We start from the raw sequence: 19,426 nt of genomic DNA, 5'->3' as shown, positions 1-19,426 counted from the left end.
CTATTTTGAATTGTTCAGAGATTCTTTAAAATAGTTTCAAATTTTTTTCTAATTTTTTATTCTCAACAGCAGTGTACAAGAGTTTTCTTGTTTTCCATATCCCTATAATCTCTACTATTACCTTTCAACATTTTAATAGTAACCATTCTAACAATTCAGGATGCAAACATCTGCTATTTGAATTATACATTAAATCCTTGATAAATAAGCCAGTGCCACCATGCCAGTCACCAGGAAAATGTTCTTCTGGGGCTGACTCTGACTTGAAGAAAGATGAGCATGATTTGCAGGTTTGGCTGAAACTGGAAGAGACGTGAGAGGTGCAGCACTTGAGAAAGCAACCCAATAGGATGAGTGTTGCTCCCTTTCTGGTGGAAGAGAAGATACAATAAGAGACCACACTAGTAGAAGATCCCTTTCAGATAAAGACAAGTAGTATGGTGAACATGAAAAATCTGAAGAAAAGGGAAAAAGATAAGATCAGTGATGAGGAGGACTTTCATTTGGGGACATCTCTTTCTTCAGAAACCAACACGAGGGATGAGGATGCAGACATGATGAAGTACATTGAGACAGAGCAAAAAAGGAGGAACACAAAGTTCAGAAAGTCAAGCCAAAGACCACAGAGGACTGGCTGTATGAACTTCCCAAAAACATGTTTGTCTCCTTTGAAAAGAAGACTGAGGAGACCTTTTCTCACCAGATGCTGAGTGGCATCCCTGAGGTGGACCTTGGAATTGATGAAAAAAAAAATCATTTCCATGGAGAAGGCCAAGTTCTGCCTCCTGGCAGAGCAGCAGAATAAGAAGAAAGACAGTGAGATATATGTTGTGCCCATAAATATGGCTATGAATTGAGTGCAACACAACCCATTTTATCATGAGGAATGCAATGGTCCCATCTGGAGAAATAAAGAGGAGTCCAAAGCCTGGTCCTTGCAAGTAAGTGACATGGAGAAGCCAAATTCTGAGTGGTCCCCTCATAAACACTAGTGTCCTGTTAACGAGAAGACCACTGAAGACTACCATTATGAGCAGTTCAAGAAGGTGAACAGGTAGTACTGAGGTGTTGAAAGGATATGACTAGTACTGGCTGCCACATCCCACCCTGCTGCAGAAGGACTGGTTGGCCTGATCCTTGGCTGGCACACTCAGTATTGGACAAATTCAGTGCAGTTTTCTGATGACTTTTCAAGCACTGAAGTTGTGATCTTTGAAACAAAACAGTGAGTAGTTTTCCTATTTGTGGGCAAACTCTTCTTACAAGCATCATTAAGACTTTTTGTTGACTTAATGTTATTCTGGATCAGGAGACCATAACTGTGTGCTTGTGGTGGGATGATGTCCTTCAGATTGTGCATTTATGATCATACATGATTTGGTTTTATGTATTTGGAATAGAGTAGGTTCTACAGACAGCAGAAAATTATGGATGGGTCAGAATATGAGTATTCTCTGAACTGAACAAAGTTATCTGTTTCACTTCATTAAAAAAAAAAAGAAAAAAATTGAGACAGGCACGGTGGTGCACACTTGTAATCCTAGTGGCCCAGGGGGCTGTGGCAGGAAAATCATGAGTTCAAAATCAATATCAGCAACTTATCCAGGCACTAAAGAAGTTCAGTAATACTGTGTCTCTAAAGGAAAGAAAAGAAAAATTGAGCTGAGAAAGTGGTGAATGCCCATAATCAGAGCTACTCTGAAGGCTGAGGCAGGAGGATTGCAGGTTTGAGGTCAACCTGGGCAACTTAGATTCTGTTTCAAAGAATAAAAAGGGGTATGGATATAGCTCAATTGTGTGCCCCTGGGTTCAGTCCCCAAAAGTACAAAAAAAGAAAAGAAAAACTGCATTTCTTAGTCCTTTTAAAACTGTGATTAAATTGAAAATGAAATATTAAAAAAAAACTCTGATAAAAAGTTTTGATTGCAGGCTGTCAAATAGCCATTGGCAGAGTTGCTCTTAACTTTCTCTGAGAGAAAAAGTCATCTGTGCTTTTTAACCTCTTCTTTGAATTATACTTTGGGCTATAGAATATAATGATGCTGGTATAGCAATGTAAAACCATTTGTTTTTGAGCTGGATAGATTTGAATATATGCTCAGAACACTTTGATTCCCAAAGTTTGAAGGTGAAAAGGTAGTCAATTGAATAAAAATTGTCAAAAATGAGACTCTTCATGAATAGAAATTTTTTTTTCTAAGAGAAATTGACAATCCTAAAATTACTGTAGTGACAAGTTTGTGAACGGTTTTCAGTAAGTACAAAACACCCAAAAAGACTGCAAGTGATTCAATATATTTTCCCATTTGAACTCTTTGATACAGGCTAGAGCATCACTCAATTATCAGCAATGTTAGTTAGCAGATTAACCTAGCAAACCTCTACTTGCATAAAATAAGTCATTTGAGATTTAACTCCTTTACCTAAATCCCATAGTTTTGCTGTACAGTAATTTTTTAAGCTTATGCTTCCAATGGGGAACTATCATGTGTTTTCAATAGCTTCTTTCTATGAGGAGATAATAATTTTTCCTCTCTCTGCAGTTCATTGAGAATCTATTTGCTCCACATATTCACTGCTAATGTTTAATTTTGTCTCTCTGATATGATTTATTTTGCATCTCTCTAATTTATGAAGATATTAATATTTTTTGATTATTTTAGACTTGCATATCTTCTGTGCAAAGAGACTACTTCTGTCTCTTGTCTGCCTTTTTTTTTTTTTTTCTGGTGGAGTACCTGTGTTTTCCCTTTTGGAAAAAAAAAAAGGTGTTTTGTCATATGTGAGGCAATTATTTTATTCCAGACTGTCACTTCACTGTTTACCATTTAATGGTATTAGTACATAACAATAAATTTTAATATTTCAGTGTCTGAATAAAAAATGTTTGCATGAATTTGAAAAGAAATAAATCTTTTTATAGTTTTGTGCATTGAAAATGAGGGTATCTCCCACTTAACCACATTCACATTACTTTTTAAAGTAAATTTTGAGAAAGTGTGTCACTAAATTGCCCAAGTTTACCTTGATCTTACAATACTTCTGACATTTTTCTAAGTATCTGGAATTGCAGGTTTGCACCATCATATCCACTGTGTAAGTCCCTTTCTTATAACAACTTTGGATCATTTTATATTTTTCTTTTATATTTAAGTATTTCTTAACATTGAAATTTATTTAATACTTCATACCACAAGAGGATGGGATAGCATTGTTGTCACACAGATACCCCATTGTCACAGCAAATTTCTTTGGAAAGAATGTAATTTTCTTTTATGGGTAATACAATTTCTGTCATCTGAAATTATCTAAATGGCAATGGTCTTTTTGAGGGTTCTGTCTTTATTTACATATGATTAGTTATCCCTCTCATTTTGAGTTCTGTACTGATTGGTATAATGTTAAGAATTAATAACGTATGGAATAATTTTTTCAGTGATGTACTCATGGTTATAACATATAACCAAGGTGTGCAGTAGTTTACACCTTCTAAGATTTCTGTCAGTACACTCCAGTTTTGCAAACTGACAGAATCATATTTTGTTGCATTTTTTAGAGTGTATTCATATCACTAAGTGAGGCACGATTTTATATAAACATGTTACAATTATATGTAATTAATACGCAATTTTCACTTATAATATTTACAAGAACTCTATTAATTTCATTTGTGTTCTAAATGCACCCACATCTGGAATTGGTGATCCTCTTTGGAATATCATTTTAGTCCCATTAAATATTGTTCAATTGCTTAGGATTTTTCTCTTTACTTTTCTTAATAACATTTTTTTTTCTTTTCCACAATATTAAGACTGAGAATTAACTAATGAATTCTTAGACACAGAAACTTTTTTTTTGATAGTTGAGAGTGTATGGTTCCTTTTTAACCTCAAATTTAGATGTGTAACACATATTTCAGATTTAGTGATGTATAAGTGACATATACATGTTCTGCAAATACTCTCCAACTGAGGTCTATTCCTTACCTTGAAAAGAGTATTTTTATTTCTTCATATCAAAAAGAAGATAAAGATATTAACTCTGGGGATTGAACTCAGGGGCACTTTAACCACAGAGGCATATACGCAGACTCTTGTATTTTAGTTAGGGACAGTGTTTCACTGAGTTTCTTAGTGCCTTGCCATTGTGAGGCAGGCTTTGAACTCCTAAACTTCCTGCCTTAGCCTTCCGAGATGCTGGGATTACAAGCATGCACCACTGTGCCTAGCAATACATACAGTCTTACCACATCTACCCATTATCATGCCTCTAGTTTGGAAGAGAATAACAAATATCTATATTCAGAGATGACAAATAATTTATTTAGGAAATGTTGACCTTCAATAAAACTATTACAATCTATAAATGAGTTGATAAAGTAATAAGATTCAAGGTTAATATACAAAAATCAATTGATTTATTTATATACACAAGAAACAATAATCCAAGTATGAAAACAAAGAATTAATTCTAGTGACAATAATATCAAAAGAAAAACACATGGAAATAATTTTTAGAAGTATGTGAAAATTTAAACATTGAAAACTAGCATACATTGCGTACTAGGATACTTTAGTATCCATGAGTCTTCTTTTCTTGTCCTTGAGGACTTTAATTTTACAGAAAGGGAAAAAGAGATTTTTTTCTTTTGTGATAAGGCAGATTGAGTGCAGAGGTATTTTGCCTCTGAGCTATAACCATTTATTTTTTATTTTATTTTGAGACTGGAACTCATTAAATTGCTGTGGCTACCCTCCCAAGTAACTCCATTGCAGGCATACACCACCATGTTCAACATGAATTGCATTCTTGGTCTTTATATTAATGCAGGATAACTCAGAATGAGGTGTATACTTGAAGATATGTATTACTATTTTCATATATATGAGTATAATCCTGCACCCCCAAAGAGAAGAAGTGGTAATCAAACAAAAAAGGAGATAAATGCAATATGTGTATGTATAAACATATGATTACTTTATTCAGTTATGTGATGGACATTTAGGTTTCCATCAATATGCTATTGTGAAAAATGTTGCAAGAAATTTGAGTATTGATATCTCTACACCTGAAATGAATTTTCTTAGATTATGATTGTGATTATGATTATTTTGGTATTGCTTATCAATTTGACTTCATTGAATGATGGATAGAAATTTGTTATTTCATCCTCCTGGGTCTATCTATGAGGGTATTTTCAGAAAATTTTAGTCAGCAAACAATAGGGAAAATGAGAGGCTTGAATATAGTAATATGTCTCAATAGCTTGGGGAGCAGATGGGAAACAAAAAGAGGGGAAACCCTTATTGACTTTTCTTCTGTCCTTGGTGATTAGGTGTGTATTTCTGATACTTTCACCTGTGGACATAGGAATTCAGATCCTTCAGTCATTGAATATGAACTTCTTTAATCAACTCTATAGGGGTTTTTAATGCCTTCATAACTGAACTGGAGTTTCTTTACTGAGCTCCTCCTATTGTGAGGCTTCCAACTTCTTGATCTAATCATTTGCCAGTCTTCTAGATTTTCAGCCTAAAGGCATCTATTTGAGAGCTATTCATCTTCTGACTATGTTAATCAACCTAATAAATTTCCTCATATAGGTATATATATTCTACTGATGCTCTTGTTATAAAAAGCCCTGAATAATATATGCATACCCCCAGCAGGATGTCAGGGTCATATAGTACTTCTAATTTAATAAAAATAAATAAATAAATAAAACATTACCCATAATGTCTATCAGAATTTACTTTCTTGCCAACATTATGCAAAAGATTTCCTTCTGTGTACATTTTCTGCAACAATTGTTACCTACTATCATTTTGATCACAGCAATCCTAACAAGTATGAGGTGATATTTCATTGAGATATAAGTACAAATCACAAAAGAAAAGGGAAAAATTCTTTGACATTAGTCTTGGCAATGTTTTTAGTATAGGTTCTATGAAGAACCTTGAAGAAGAGCAAACAACCAGTTGATAATATGCAAAAATGCTTCTATTAAAAAAATAAGCTTATGCCAAAAAAAGAGTAGACTATGCATTGGAAGAAAATATTTACTAGGCACATATGTAATAAAAGCATTATATACAACATATGAAACTCATATAACTCACCAAAAAAGAAAGAAAGACAAAAACTAATAACCAAAGTAAAATATTGCTGAAAGGCCTAAACAGATACATTTTTAAGAGTGACATACAAATGACTGACAGATATATAAAAGGTGCTCCACAATACTAAACATCAGGACATATTGCTGATTAAAATTCTAATTTCTTTTTCTGGTGTTGTAGCACAGTGATAGCATGCTTACCTAGCATGTGTGACACACTGTTCAATTCCCAGCACCATGTGAAAATTGGTCAATTAAATAAAAGTATTGTGTACATCTACAACTACAATTTTTTTAAATTAAAAAAATCAGATTATCTTTACTTGTATATCTCATCTATCTCAAACAGATATATGTATTGAATATTGCATATTCTCTACATTCTTGATGTTTGTTTGTTGTTTTGAATCATAGCAACAGCTACTTAAGATTAATGTACTGACATGTTTTACTTATGGTATAAAAGTTGTACTCTAACTCCTGAAGGGGGTTGAAGGTTGTGGACTCACAGCATTTCCCTCCATCCTGCCAGATGATGAATCTGGAACACCAGCTGGTGAATAAAGATGGTTCTGTCTCCTGCTTAAGGTTGACTTGATTTATTGTCATCTCACTATAACAAAGTACCTTTATCCATGTTCGAAATATTTGTCCCTGCTCTTCACACTAGTTGAATTGCATTTCAACAATGTTTTGTATATTACAGTTTAGTATGTTTGTAGGACATTTAAGTGTGCAGATTCAGAGAGTGATCTCATTCTTATAGCCTCATCTGTAGTGTTTTCTCCCAGTGCCCTGTAGTCAAGGTTTAATGTTCTCTCCCTGAATATTGGAGCTTTTAGTTTACACATAACATGTGAGAGTTGTCTATGGGATTTCAGCAGTAGATGATGGTGACTTCACACCAGCGCCATGAAACAAACTCTCAAGATCCTACCCCATCTTCACTGATACATCTTATAAGATTCCTGAAGAAAAGTATGCATAAAGGTGGGGAACCATGACCATGCAGACCCAAGGATTTCATTTTCACATTTACCCACCCATACAAGTACATAGGGACTGGCTGAAAAACAATAATTTAATTTTAATAGTTTAATGTTGTTATCATGGAGAAACACATTCTTTTTGATTCTTTTGCTGTGCTGGGCAGAAATCAGAAATATCATGTATTCTTTACAGGCACTCTACATTTTTAGTATTATTTCAGCTGTTCATTGCAGACCTATGATTTTAAAAATTTTTATGTGTTGGAGAAAGCATTTTAGTCAGTTCTTTATATCTACAAATTGTTGGTAATATGCCTTATTTGGCCTGCATATAAAGGGGACCTGTGGAAAAGGCTAGGGTGGGGTATTCTGCCTAGGGGATACTGCATCCTTCAAATAATGTGTGTCCACTATTCCAACTGTACCTTGCTCCTTCTTTCAACTTCTGGAGTACTTAACATACATATTGGATGATGTGGACATTAAAAGTGTAGGATCTTCTTAAAAGGATTTAGAGGAGTAAACAGAAAGTTGCAGGAATACAGAAAGCCTGGCTGTTGAAGAGTGGACAATTGTTAAGGGAATAGGAACATAGATGCTCCAACTTTAGTTTCTTTTGTGAGTTTGAGTGGGAAATGTTGAGCCAAACCAAAATATCTGGACATGCAACATTAGGGACTACTGAATTGCTCTCATTAATTTTCTTTCTCAAAAGGTAGAGTTGGCAAAGTTAGGTCTTGTAGGTCACATGGTCATTGTTGAAATATTTGAATTTGCAATAGCAAAGCAAAGGCAACCAAGAACAATGACACAAACCGAAGATCAGATGTGGGTCACAACAACACTTTAATTTGAAATATTTGTGTATACATACACACACACACACACATATACACACATGCACACATATATATGAAATTAAACTGAAGGACATTTTGCCATTAAGCTACAAGTCCAGCCATTTATTTATTTATTTATTTATTTATTTATTTATTTATTTATTATTTTCGTACCAGAAATTTAAGCCAGTGACACTTAAAAACTGAGTCACATTCCCAGAACAACCTTCCCCCTCCACTTTTCAAGAGTGTCTTACAAATTTTCTCAGGGTCTCACTAATATGCTGAGACTGGCTTTGAACTGGCAATCCTCCTGCCACAGACTACCAGTCTTCCAAGTTACTAGGATTATAGATGTGCACCACTGCAATCAGCTAATTTTTATTTGAGATGGTGGTTTCTCTAAGTTGCTCAGAGCCTCACAAAAGTGTTAACACTGGCATCGAACCTGTAATTCCCCTCTGTCAGCTTCCTAACTTGCTGAGATTATAGGCATGCACTACAGCAACTGCCAAAAATAGTTTTAAATGTGAAGAAATTTTCATGTGTCACAAAATATTCATTTCCTTTATTGTTTCCCCAAATTAAAAAATGTAAATAATTTAAAAATGAATAAAGATTTACTAAAAATCCAAGTCTTCAAGTTTTTAAAATTTTTGTTTGCTTTTCTCTTTTGTAAAAACAGGGGGAGACTCAATATCTCATTTTGTGTCTCAAATGACTGCCAAAATGCAGTTGGAATCCCATTGGTGAATAATAGGTTTAAAGAAGTGCAATCTACTTACATGAATATATACAACTTTAACTGACTGATATGCAACAACTTACATTTTTGATGCCTGTACACAATGAAAACTTTACTGAAAAATCTATGAAAGATTTTACATAGACACTGAATTCTGTATTCATAATAAGATGAAATAAATCTGATTACAGAAATTTTCAAATGGAAATAAAACTATGCACCTTAGAACAGATAAAATCTAGTAATGGTACGGATGGTATCAGTAACTAACTTTGGTTATGAAATGAGGGTATTGAATTACAAAACTTGCTTATATTTATAAAATTACACGTTTTTGGTGAGGCAGGACATCTTTTAAACATTTGGATTTAGGTTCCATTTAGGTTTGGTGAGCCTGAAGTTTATGTGTGAGTGTATATTTTGACATATTAGTAACAGACTATTCAATTAGTAAAGATTTAGCATCTGCAGTATGATTTATTTCTTATAAACTGATGAGATACCAGTCAATATAACACACTTGCCTCCCATCCTTGAAAATATGGTCAAGTGTGTAGAGACAGCAAATTTGCAAGATATCTATATCTTTATCTTTATATCTAAAAATAGATGTGTATATAAAATCATTGTCATGTATCATGTATTACATAACAAAGTCATAATTTTCTAACTTTAATTTTTCCCATTGGTCATGCTACTATTGAAACTCAAAAACTCACTCATTTTTGTTAGGCAAGCACTGTACCACTGTGTTAATATCTCAGTATCTGATTTACTATTATTGTCTTTGCCATTAACAAAATTTTGTTTTAATAAGAAGAAAATAAAGAGTTTTCCCTTTTCATATTTTTTAGGTCAATTTGCTTTAACCTTCTGGCATGGCATTCCAATATTAATTTTCCTTCTGCTGATTTCAATCTTTCTTCTGCTGGTGACACTGGTCTAGCTCTCTGTTGCTTTTTACCCTGAGCAATAGCCTGTTTTCTGCTGCCTGACTCATGCCTTCATTCCTCTAAGACTTCCTCCAACATGGTGTTCTATTGCTTTTCTCTGCCCCTGTTACTGAATGCAGCTCAAAGCAGGTGAGGTATGTAATCTGAGGTTGTAACTCCCCTTCATCAAGCTAAGAATTTGGTCTTAACCAAAATATGGAAAGTCTAAAGTAGTATATTTTCCTGCTCTGAATATCTGCAATTTCTTTGACTCTACTAAATGAATACATCAAATATCTTTGAATTAATTCAAATAAACAAGTGCAAGAACAATTTTTTTTTTATGTAGGATTCAGCTGTACTCAAAGACTTAAATTTTCATGAATTGTTTACAGTAGGTAACTCATTTTGATAAGGTGAAGAACATGGAAGACATTGTAAAGTATGGTGAATATAATGTGGATAGGGCCATATCAGATTGGAAGTAAACAATAAATGCAGAAAAAGGAAGAAAGATCTTAAAATCTATGGAAGTTTTGAATGTGTTGAATCAAAAAAAGTGAGTCTCAAAAAAAATGTATCCCATGAAATGAGATGCAGAAAAGACAGCATGAAAATACATTGATGGTGCATGCCTGTAATCCTAGTAACTCAGGATGCTGAAGCAGGAGAATTGCAAGTTCAAAGTCAGTCTCAACATCTCAGCAAGACTTCCAGCAACATAGAGATATTCTGTCTTAAAATTTATAAATAATAAAAAACAGAGTTGGGGATGTGGCTCAGTATTTGTGTGTCCCTGTGTTAAATCCCTCTTACCAGAAAAAAAAATAGAGAAAATGAAAAATAGATTCATAGAGCAAATAATTTCAGTCAAAACATGTTATTTTCAAAGAAGAAAATCAAAATGAAAAGGTGCAGTAAGATGCGGTTAAAAGATAGTTTGTGGAGCAGTTACCAAATTAGTACAGTAGAGGCCTAGTTCTGGAGATCCAACAAATCATATCTGGCCACTCATCTGAAAACCAAATGGAATAGGTATCAGTGAAAAACATGAAAGTATATTTAATTAGCATAGCTACACTATTTATCATTATCTCAGGATTGTTCAGACACAGTCTTGACTCAAATATAAAAATTTTTGTTTCCTAGGGGATAACTGAAAGCATCCAGAAACGACTCCTGATGTGGGGACTCATGCAAGAATTTTATTAAGTGGACAGGCAGAGTGTCTACCAATAGGGAAGAGAGAGAGAGAGTGAGGGGGAGAGAGAGAGAGCTGCCTCATTAATGGTGCTGTACTATTTTCAACCAGTTATGTTCTCATGGTCTGGTTATTAGGGAAGTAATCTGGTCAATTCCCAATAGCCTTGTAGAAATGAGAGGAATTGACTCTGTATATTTCTGGCCTAGATTATCCAGTGTATTATAAAAATCCTTATGATCACAATGGCTTGCTTGGAGGCATAAATATATGAATGTGAATTGGATATACTCCCAGGGTCTAAATTGTCTATTGCTGGATGCATCTGTATTCAAATGCAATAAGTATATCACCTGGAAGCTTGTATGTTATGACACACAAAAATGCTTGATGCCTCCTGAGTCAGAAAATGGTCTTGACAGTTAAAACCATCAGGGTGCCCTCTAAAATATTCCAAATTATTTTCTGACAGTTCTTTATAGGAATCTGTTTTAACAGAAAAAATATGAGCACCTGCATTCACCTCACTCATGTTTTTCTTTTAAAGGTCAAAACTGACAACTCTGTCCCAAGCATTTCTTGGCATCATGATCCATCTGCTGCAGGTGGGAGTCCAAGGTAGAGAAGGTGTGGAGATAATTCCAAGTCACAAATTTCTGTGTTGATTGCTTGTATATTACCATCCGACTTCTGTGAATGCCTTCGAAAAGGACAATGACAAAGTTGAAAAGATGGACTTGGAACTCTGTATGAAACGTGAGTGTTACATTGATTAACCTATTGCTGAAAGTTCCACACATCCAAGGGTCTCTTCGGATAAAACAAATGTGAATTGGAGTAAACCTCCCATGGTTAGATCAAGAGTACATTGATTGGACAGAGCTGAGAAGGCAGGGCTCATGTGTAGTAACTTGTCCTAATGGAAAATCAGTGCAAAGTTAAGGAATTCAGAGTAAAATGGATCAAAAAATAACCTGGGGTAATTGGGAAAATATATTTGTCAGAAGAGCCTGCAGCCATTCATGGAAGACCCTGGAAGAAAGAATTGATGTGATTTAAGAAAATTATTTTCTTGTTGTCAGTGGATGACTTTGTTCCAAGGGAGAGAAGTGAATGAGAGAAGTGATATGTGCAGGACCCAAACCTGCCTTAAGGCTAGCATTAGAGACCTGGAATCTCATGCAACCAGGTCATTAGGCCATGAAGTAATACCTGGTGTTTCCTGGGTGTATCAACTTGGTTTTAACCTTAGGGAAATTGTGTCTACACACACACACACATGACTGAATGAGTTCTAATGAATATCAGTATATATGTATATATATATTTTTTTTTTCAAAATACATATGCTAACCTATACAAAGTCCTCTAAATATTTGCCAATTCAAAAGTCTAAAATGTTTTCCCCTACATATTATCATGAAAAGACAGGGCAGGATGCAAACCTCATGAATCATCTTAACTGTTTATTCAGAAATGAAGTTTCATACAGGAAAAAGAAATGCAGGGATGTAGTGGTATGGGTAGACCCACACTTTTCATGGAAAATGAGCCCCTTAGAAAAGAAAGGGACTGGGTTTCTACAGGATATCTTAAGAGGTAGCTTAATTAAAAAGAGTGTCAGCTTGGGCACTCAGAATATTGGGGTCTGTGAGAGTCTGAAAATGTGTTTTTACTGTGCAATATTCTTACTTGGAGAAGAATGGAGGGTTTGAAGTCAGTGTTAAGTGTTTATCTCTTTCCCTTCATGGTTCCATTGTACTGTCACTGGGAAAAAGACTTATTTAGGGTAAGGATAAATGCTTTGGCTTCCTTTCTAGGTACTGTTCTGTCATTGAGAAAAATGCACTGGGAAAGCTATCAATGTATGACTTTCTTTTTCATTCCGATTCTCAGGCCTCACTGTTTTGAGGATTTTTCATTTTCCATATCTAATACAACACGTCAGTTACTTATCAGATTAGCTTTCCTTAACGTATGTAATAATAGAAAATATGTTGCTCCATATTTCAGTGCAAAAATAAATCCAACTTTTGATTCTGCATGTTTTGGGAAAAAAGAAAAATTCTAAATTAGGTACATTTTAGTTGCTAAGAATTTTTATTATCCAAATAGAAAATTAATTCATTAAATAAAATAAAGCCACAGTAGCTGAATAAGCCCATGGAGTCTATATAATTGGAATAAATGAACACCCACTATAGCTCCTGAGGTAGAAAGTGGAAGGTGGTATGTGTGGTTATGAATGTGTTCCTTGAAAGAGAATATCTTTTCACTACTCCTTGCAGCGGATATTGTTGAGAAAATATCAAAGTAGTTCAAACTTACCTGAAAGAGATAAAGATCCAATATGCTTTTCTTGCTTAGAGACCAATAGTATCGATTTTATACAGAATCTATTCTTAATGTCATAATATGATTGCTGGAGTTGGGAATAACAAAATGCAGGAAAGGGAAGACTTTACAATGGCATACATTTCCTAAAGTGTGGTACTTGCAGGACTCCAAGGGATCTCCAAAAATATCATCTAGATAAGTTCCTTCCAGGGCTACAAATAGATGGCTTATAAATTTTGAGATACAACTGTGATGCTTAGGGAGTAGCCAAAAGCTATAAGGCTTCATGCTTTCTATGGCCACTTCTGAGCAATTGTGTTCATTGGAATAAGCCTCTCCTATTCAGACTAAGATGAGCATGATAGGACTTATCTGGGAAAAGGAGAACACAGATACTGCCTCACCGTAGTGGAACAGTAATATGAACCTGAGAAATCATGAGGAGAATATATCACTAAATAGAGTGGATAGTTCAAGGAAATAGTTATTATTGAGGAATAGAATGAATAGCAAGATAGCAGGCCTACTTAAACTTAATCTGAAAGTTCTTCAAGTAACTGGCAAGGCACTTCACAGAAAATAGAATATGATTCATCAACAAATATATTAAAAAATCATCATCTCTAGCAGTTAGGGAAATGCAGATTAAAACTACACTGAGAATTCAACTTAGAGTCATCAGGGCAATTATCAAGAATACAATAATACAAGAATACAAGCAATGTCGGTGAGCATTTGAGAAATGGTGTATGCTTAGGCATTGATCATGGGATTGCAAATTTCTCTCCACCACACTGGGAAGCAGTACGGAGATTCCTCAGAACACTTAGAATGGAACAACCATTTGACCCAGTTATCTCAACTCTTGGTATATATCCAAAGGACTTAAAATCAGCACACTACACTGATGCAGCTACATCACTGTATATAGCAGGTAAAATGCACAATAGCTAAGCTATGGAACCAAACTAGGTGCCCTTCAAAAGATGAATGGATAAAGAAAATGTGGTACACATAATTTTATTTTGTAATGAAATAATACTCAACCATAAAAAGAATGACTGTATGCTCAAGGTGAGCATCTCACTTTTTCCCCTTCTGTATGATTGTGTGAGCAAAGCAATTGGTAGAAAAAAATAGTTGGTGTCAGGAAATTGGAGAGATGATACTCCGAAAATTGGTAGTTGTGTTCCAATGAAAGAATATTTAAAGTCAGGCATCAAAACCATGCAAGAGATATACTACGAGTGAATCTGAACTGAAAATAAAGTGAAAGACAGATCCCTTCCTTCAGAGAAGGACACAGGAAACAATGTTCTTTCCCAATATATCACTTTTTTATGTTCACTGGCAGAACTGGAGTTCTTCAGCAACCTTTACCAAATAGGTATTCAACTCCTCTTTTGGGTTGGTTGGAGGAGTGTTTTACCCTAGTTTATTGTTTGCAGAACTGTCACAGTGGACATGCTAATTGGGGAGCTTCATCTACAAGTCAATCCCATCACTAGTCAAGTTAACTAAGTGTACCTGTACTACTAAAGAAATCTTCCTTTCTAGACAAACAGAGACACCTGTATCCATAGTTCCTAGTTTCACACTAACCTGAATGGACCCTGTTAAAGGTGGACCCACTAATCCTTTTATTTTGCTTTACTTTCCAATTAGCTTCTTTGGCTTCTCTTTATTTTCTATAAATTAACTGTTGCATTTTGCTTTCTTATCCACTTTGAAAGTAATTTAACAAAGGCCTCAAAGTAATTTAAAGAACAGTTGTGACCATATATTTCTCTGATCCTTACTAGCTATACCCTAACATAAGGACTGAAAGAAAAAACAATATAAAGAGAAAATATGAGACCTTTACACAGATAAAAAAGTGGAGAATGGTGAGGGATTTGTAAAAGAGTGACAGGAGGCAAGAAATAGAAGAGAAAAGCAATTAGAATTTGAGAATTACTGTTTCCAGAGAGGTGAAAGTCAGCAAAAGAGGGAAAAGAGCACTAAAGGAGGAGGGACTTAGATGGAGTAGGAGGACAGAGAAAGTGTTCTTCCTCCATGACAGCAATCTGGTGCTGGGACCCAGTGAGGAGCACTTAAGAAAGGAAACTGAAGATGTGGGGGTTCAGAGCATGGGAATAGGTGGCTACAACAGGCAGGCACAGGTAATATATGGGTGAGGGAGGAAATAGGCAGAAGTATATGGAGAATTTGACTATCAAAAGATTGAGGTTAAAGTCTGACAGAGTAAATCAAGGTCTAAGAGTGGGGCAGAACAGGTGGAGAGAAGGAATAAAAAAAAGTGAAGAAACTAAAGGAGAAAAGAAGAAAACAAAAAGAGAAACCTGGCATTGAGAATGAAACCAACTAGAGAATGAAGGTAAGAATGAGAGATATATGGAATGAGGAAGGAAAAACAGAGTTTAAAGAATTAGGGGCATTCAGACTTCAAATGACTGGAATTTGGTTGGATGTGGATGATGAAGTTGGGAATATTGATTTGTTCTTTTAATCCAACAAATTAAACTTTGACTACAAATGTGAGAAAGAAAATTATGAACTATTATCTATGAGGTTTGCGTATCAGTAGCTGGACACAGTGACATACACATGTAATTCCAGTGGCTTAGAGGGCTGAGGCAAAAGAATAGAAAGTTCAAAGTCAGTTTCAGTGACTAAGAGAGGTTCATTGCTGTCCATGCTGCCAGTTGCAGTGACCTAACACTGAAGTTCTTTGAAATAAATTTCAGCTTCCCATCTCACCAGTAGGAGGTGGAATAAATTAGGAAGCATTGTCAGTTGGAATTTTCTTCTTACATATTACATTGTTATTCTTCCAACTTGGATTAAATCTTCCACATACTCTTGTGTCCATGAGCATAACTTCCCCCAGCTTAGTTCCTGAGTTATTCACACCTGTCTCTTTAGCTGTTCATTTGTGCTTCCAGACTAAGGAGAAGTGAGTTGGGTTCTCCTTTGATTTTCCATAATGAATGTGTAGTGTGCATCTCAAGAGAGGAAATGGAGGTTGATTTTGAAAAATTTGCTCTGGCTTTGACTGGAATTGGTTATTTTGAATGAGAACTGACTAATGTATCCCCCAGAGTCTGCATGTCTGAGTTATCTTGTAGACCACTTCAGTACCAAGCCTGTTCTTCCCAATCAAGTGGGGTATAGGTAAGCATCTTTGATGCTGGACATCATGTCTCATCTATTCATAGTGTCTCCAGTCATGACCTAAATTCATATGTGGACAGCTGTGTGCCAGTAATGTGGCATCCCCCCAGATTGTGTGGTCTGAGAAAGTTATCAGAAGAGAATCTCAACTCTTAAGTGTGATTTTTCAACCTGAATGTAGTGGTGATATGCAAGGGATCTAGTCCTAATTTCTCCTCTAAATATCTTGGAAGCAGGACTTCAAATTCAGAATGCTTTCCAGGTTTAATTTTTCAAAGGTCTGGGGATGTATTTCGAAATTTCTTTTCCTTGTCCACATTCCCAGGGCTAACTTCACCTATCCACTTTATAATAAACTGTTTATTTCTAAAGTTACATTTAAGAAAGACACATTACTTTTAATTTTTTTTTTCTTCAACACTGGATGGCACTTTTTGGGATTTGTTTTCTGCTTGAGAAAATTTAATATAAGAAGACTTGATCCTTTGTAAAACAATATTTTTTCCTTTCCCCCTTTTTTTCCATACAGACAGGCACCTTATCAGAATGTCTTTGAGGTGATTACCTCAAAGTTTTGTAGTCTTTACCAGATGATGTGTCCTCTTCCCACCCTCATATATTTTACTGCTCCTGGGTTTCCAGATGTTTCCAAGCTGTCATATCTCAATATTTTTTAACTTTCTTGGGCATATAAGTCTCTGAATCCTGTCCTCTTAAGGGGAAAGTAGTCTGAAATATGGGGTGGAGACTCAGGTTAGTGGTTGAATGCCCTGCAATTGAAGGAAATCTCCTGGTACACTCTTCACTTAAATGCACTTCAGTCATTTCCTTTTAGTGAATATTGAGAATACTGTTACATTGAATATGGGAGTGAAATCATTTCTTTGAACTGTCTCCAATTACCTTGAATATATACCCAGAATTATTTTTACTTTTTCATATATTAGTTCTATTTTGAACTGCTCAAAGATTCTTCATAATATTTTTTAAAAGTTTTTCTAATATTTTATTTTCAGCAGCAGTGTACAAGACTTATCTTTTTTCATGTCCTCTATAATCTGTACTATTACCTTTTAACATTTTGATAAGAGCCATTCTAATAACTCAGGATGCAAATGTCTGCTATTTGACTTGAACATTAAATACCTGATAAAAAGGGACCATCATGCTGGTCACCAGAAAAATGTTCTGCTGGAGATGACTCCTAGTTGAAGTAAGATGAGCAGTATTCAGAGGATGTTACTCTGAAACTGGAAGAGACCTGAGAGGTGGTGTAGAACTTGAGCAAAAGGCCCAACGGGGTGAGTGCTGCTGCCCTGCTTGTGGAAAGAAGATACAAGAAGAGACCATATTGGTAGACGATCACTTTCAGATGAAGACAAATAGTTTGGTGAACATGAAGAAACTAAAGGAAAGGGGAAAAGACAAGATCAGTGAAGAGGAGGACCTTCATCTGGGTACATAATTTTTAGCAGAAACCAACTGGAGAGACAAGGATGCAGACCTGATGAAGTACATTGAGAAGAGCAAAAAGAAGAACATGAGGAACAGAAAGTCAAGCTGAGGAACACAGATGACTGACTGTATGAACTTTCCCCAAACATCTGCATTTCCTCTGCAAAGAAGATTAAAGAGACATTTTCCAATAAGATGCTGAGTGGCACCCCTGAGGTGGATATTGGATTGCAAAAAAAATAAAAATAAAAACTATCAATTCCATGGAGGAGACTGAGGCCCACCTGTTGGCAGAGCAGTTGAAGAAGAAAGACAGTGAGACATCCTTCATGCCCATAAACATGACTATGAATTATGTGCAACACAACCCATTTTATAATGAGGAACTCAATGCCCCCATTCAGAGAAACAAAGAAGAGTTCAAAACCTGGCTGTTGAAAGTAGGTGACACAGAGAAGCCAGAACCTCCTCTCCTATCCTATCCTCTCCTAACCACAAGCTTCCTAGTAACGAGAAGGCCACTGAAGTCTACCACTATGAGAAGTTCAGGAAAATGAATAGGCAGTACTGAGAGATCAAGGGAATGTGACTAGCACTGACTGCCACATCCCGCTCTGCTGCAGAATGCTGGGTGGGCCTGCCTGTTGGCTAGTGCATTCAGTGTTGTGCAGACTCAGTGCAGCTGTTTCCTGCTGGCTTTTCAAGTACTGAATTTGTGACCTTTGGAAACAAAACAGTGTGTAGTTTTTCTACTTGTGGGCAAACTGTTCTTACAAGCATCATTGAATCTTTTTTTTTTTTTTTTGAGTGTGTTTACTTAATGTTATTCTGGATCTGGAGGCAATAGCTGTGTGCTTGGGGTGGGATGATGTCCTTCTGATTGTGCTTTTATGATCACATATGATTGGTCTTCTGTTTTTATGTATTTGAAATGGAGTAGGTCCAGCAAACAGCAGAAAATTATGGGATGGATTCAGAGATATGGGTATTTTCTGACTTGTACAAAGTTATTTGTTTCTCTTCATTTAAAAAGGGAAAAATTGATTCAGGCACAGTAGTAAACACTTGTAATACCTAGTGGATTTGGGGGAAGATCTCAAGTTCAAAACCATTATCAGCAATTTAGCCAGGTAATAATCAAGCTCAGTGAGACAATGTCTTTAAATGAAAGAAAAGAAAAACTGAACTGAGACAGTAGTGAATACCCATAATCTCAGTCACTCTGAAGGTTGAGATAGGAGGATTGCAGGTTTGTGGTCAGCCTGGGCAACTTAGACTCTGTTTCAAAAAATATAAAGGGTTAGAAATATATCTCAGTGTTATGACTCAGGGTTCAATCCTTAATAGCACAAAAGAAAAGGAAAGAAAAAATTGTATTTCTTATCCATTTGAAAACCATGAATAAATTGAAAATGAAACAAAAAAATTCCTGATAAAAAATTTTAGACTGCGGGATGTCAATTAACCATTGGCAGAGCATGCTCTTAACTTTCTCTGGGAAGAAAAGTCATCTGTGCTTTTTAACCCTTCTCTGAATTACACTTTGGGAAGTAGACTATGATGACACTGATACCAATGTAAAACCACTTGTTTTTGAACTGGATAGATTTGAATATATGCTCAGTACATTTGACTC

General features: G+C 35.5%; 2 pseudogenes; both read left to right on the top strand.

Moving 5' to 3' along the window:
- Positions 1–220: 220 nt before the first annotated feature.
- Positions 221–1,058, top strand: LOC124973024 (telomere length and silencing protein 1 homolog; annotated as a pseudogene).
- Positions 1,059–11,555: 10,497 nt separating this feature from the next.
- Positions 11,556–18,361, top strand: LOC124973013 (telomere length and silencing protein 1 homolog; annotated as a pseudogene).
- The last annotated feature ends 1,065 nt before the right edge of the window (positions 18,362–19,426 follow it).

Source organism: Sciurus carolinensis, chromosome Y, assembly GCF_902686445.1.
Source record: "Sciurus carolinensis chromosome Y, mSciCar1.2, whole genome shotgun sequence".
NCBI classification, from domain to species: Eukaryota; Metazoa; Chordata; class Mammalia; order Rodentia; family Sciuridae; genus Sciurus; species Sciurus carolinensis.
This window is presented reverse-complemented; position numbering and strand designations above follow the sequence as displayed.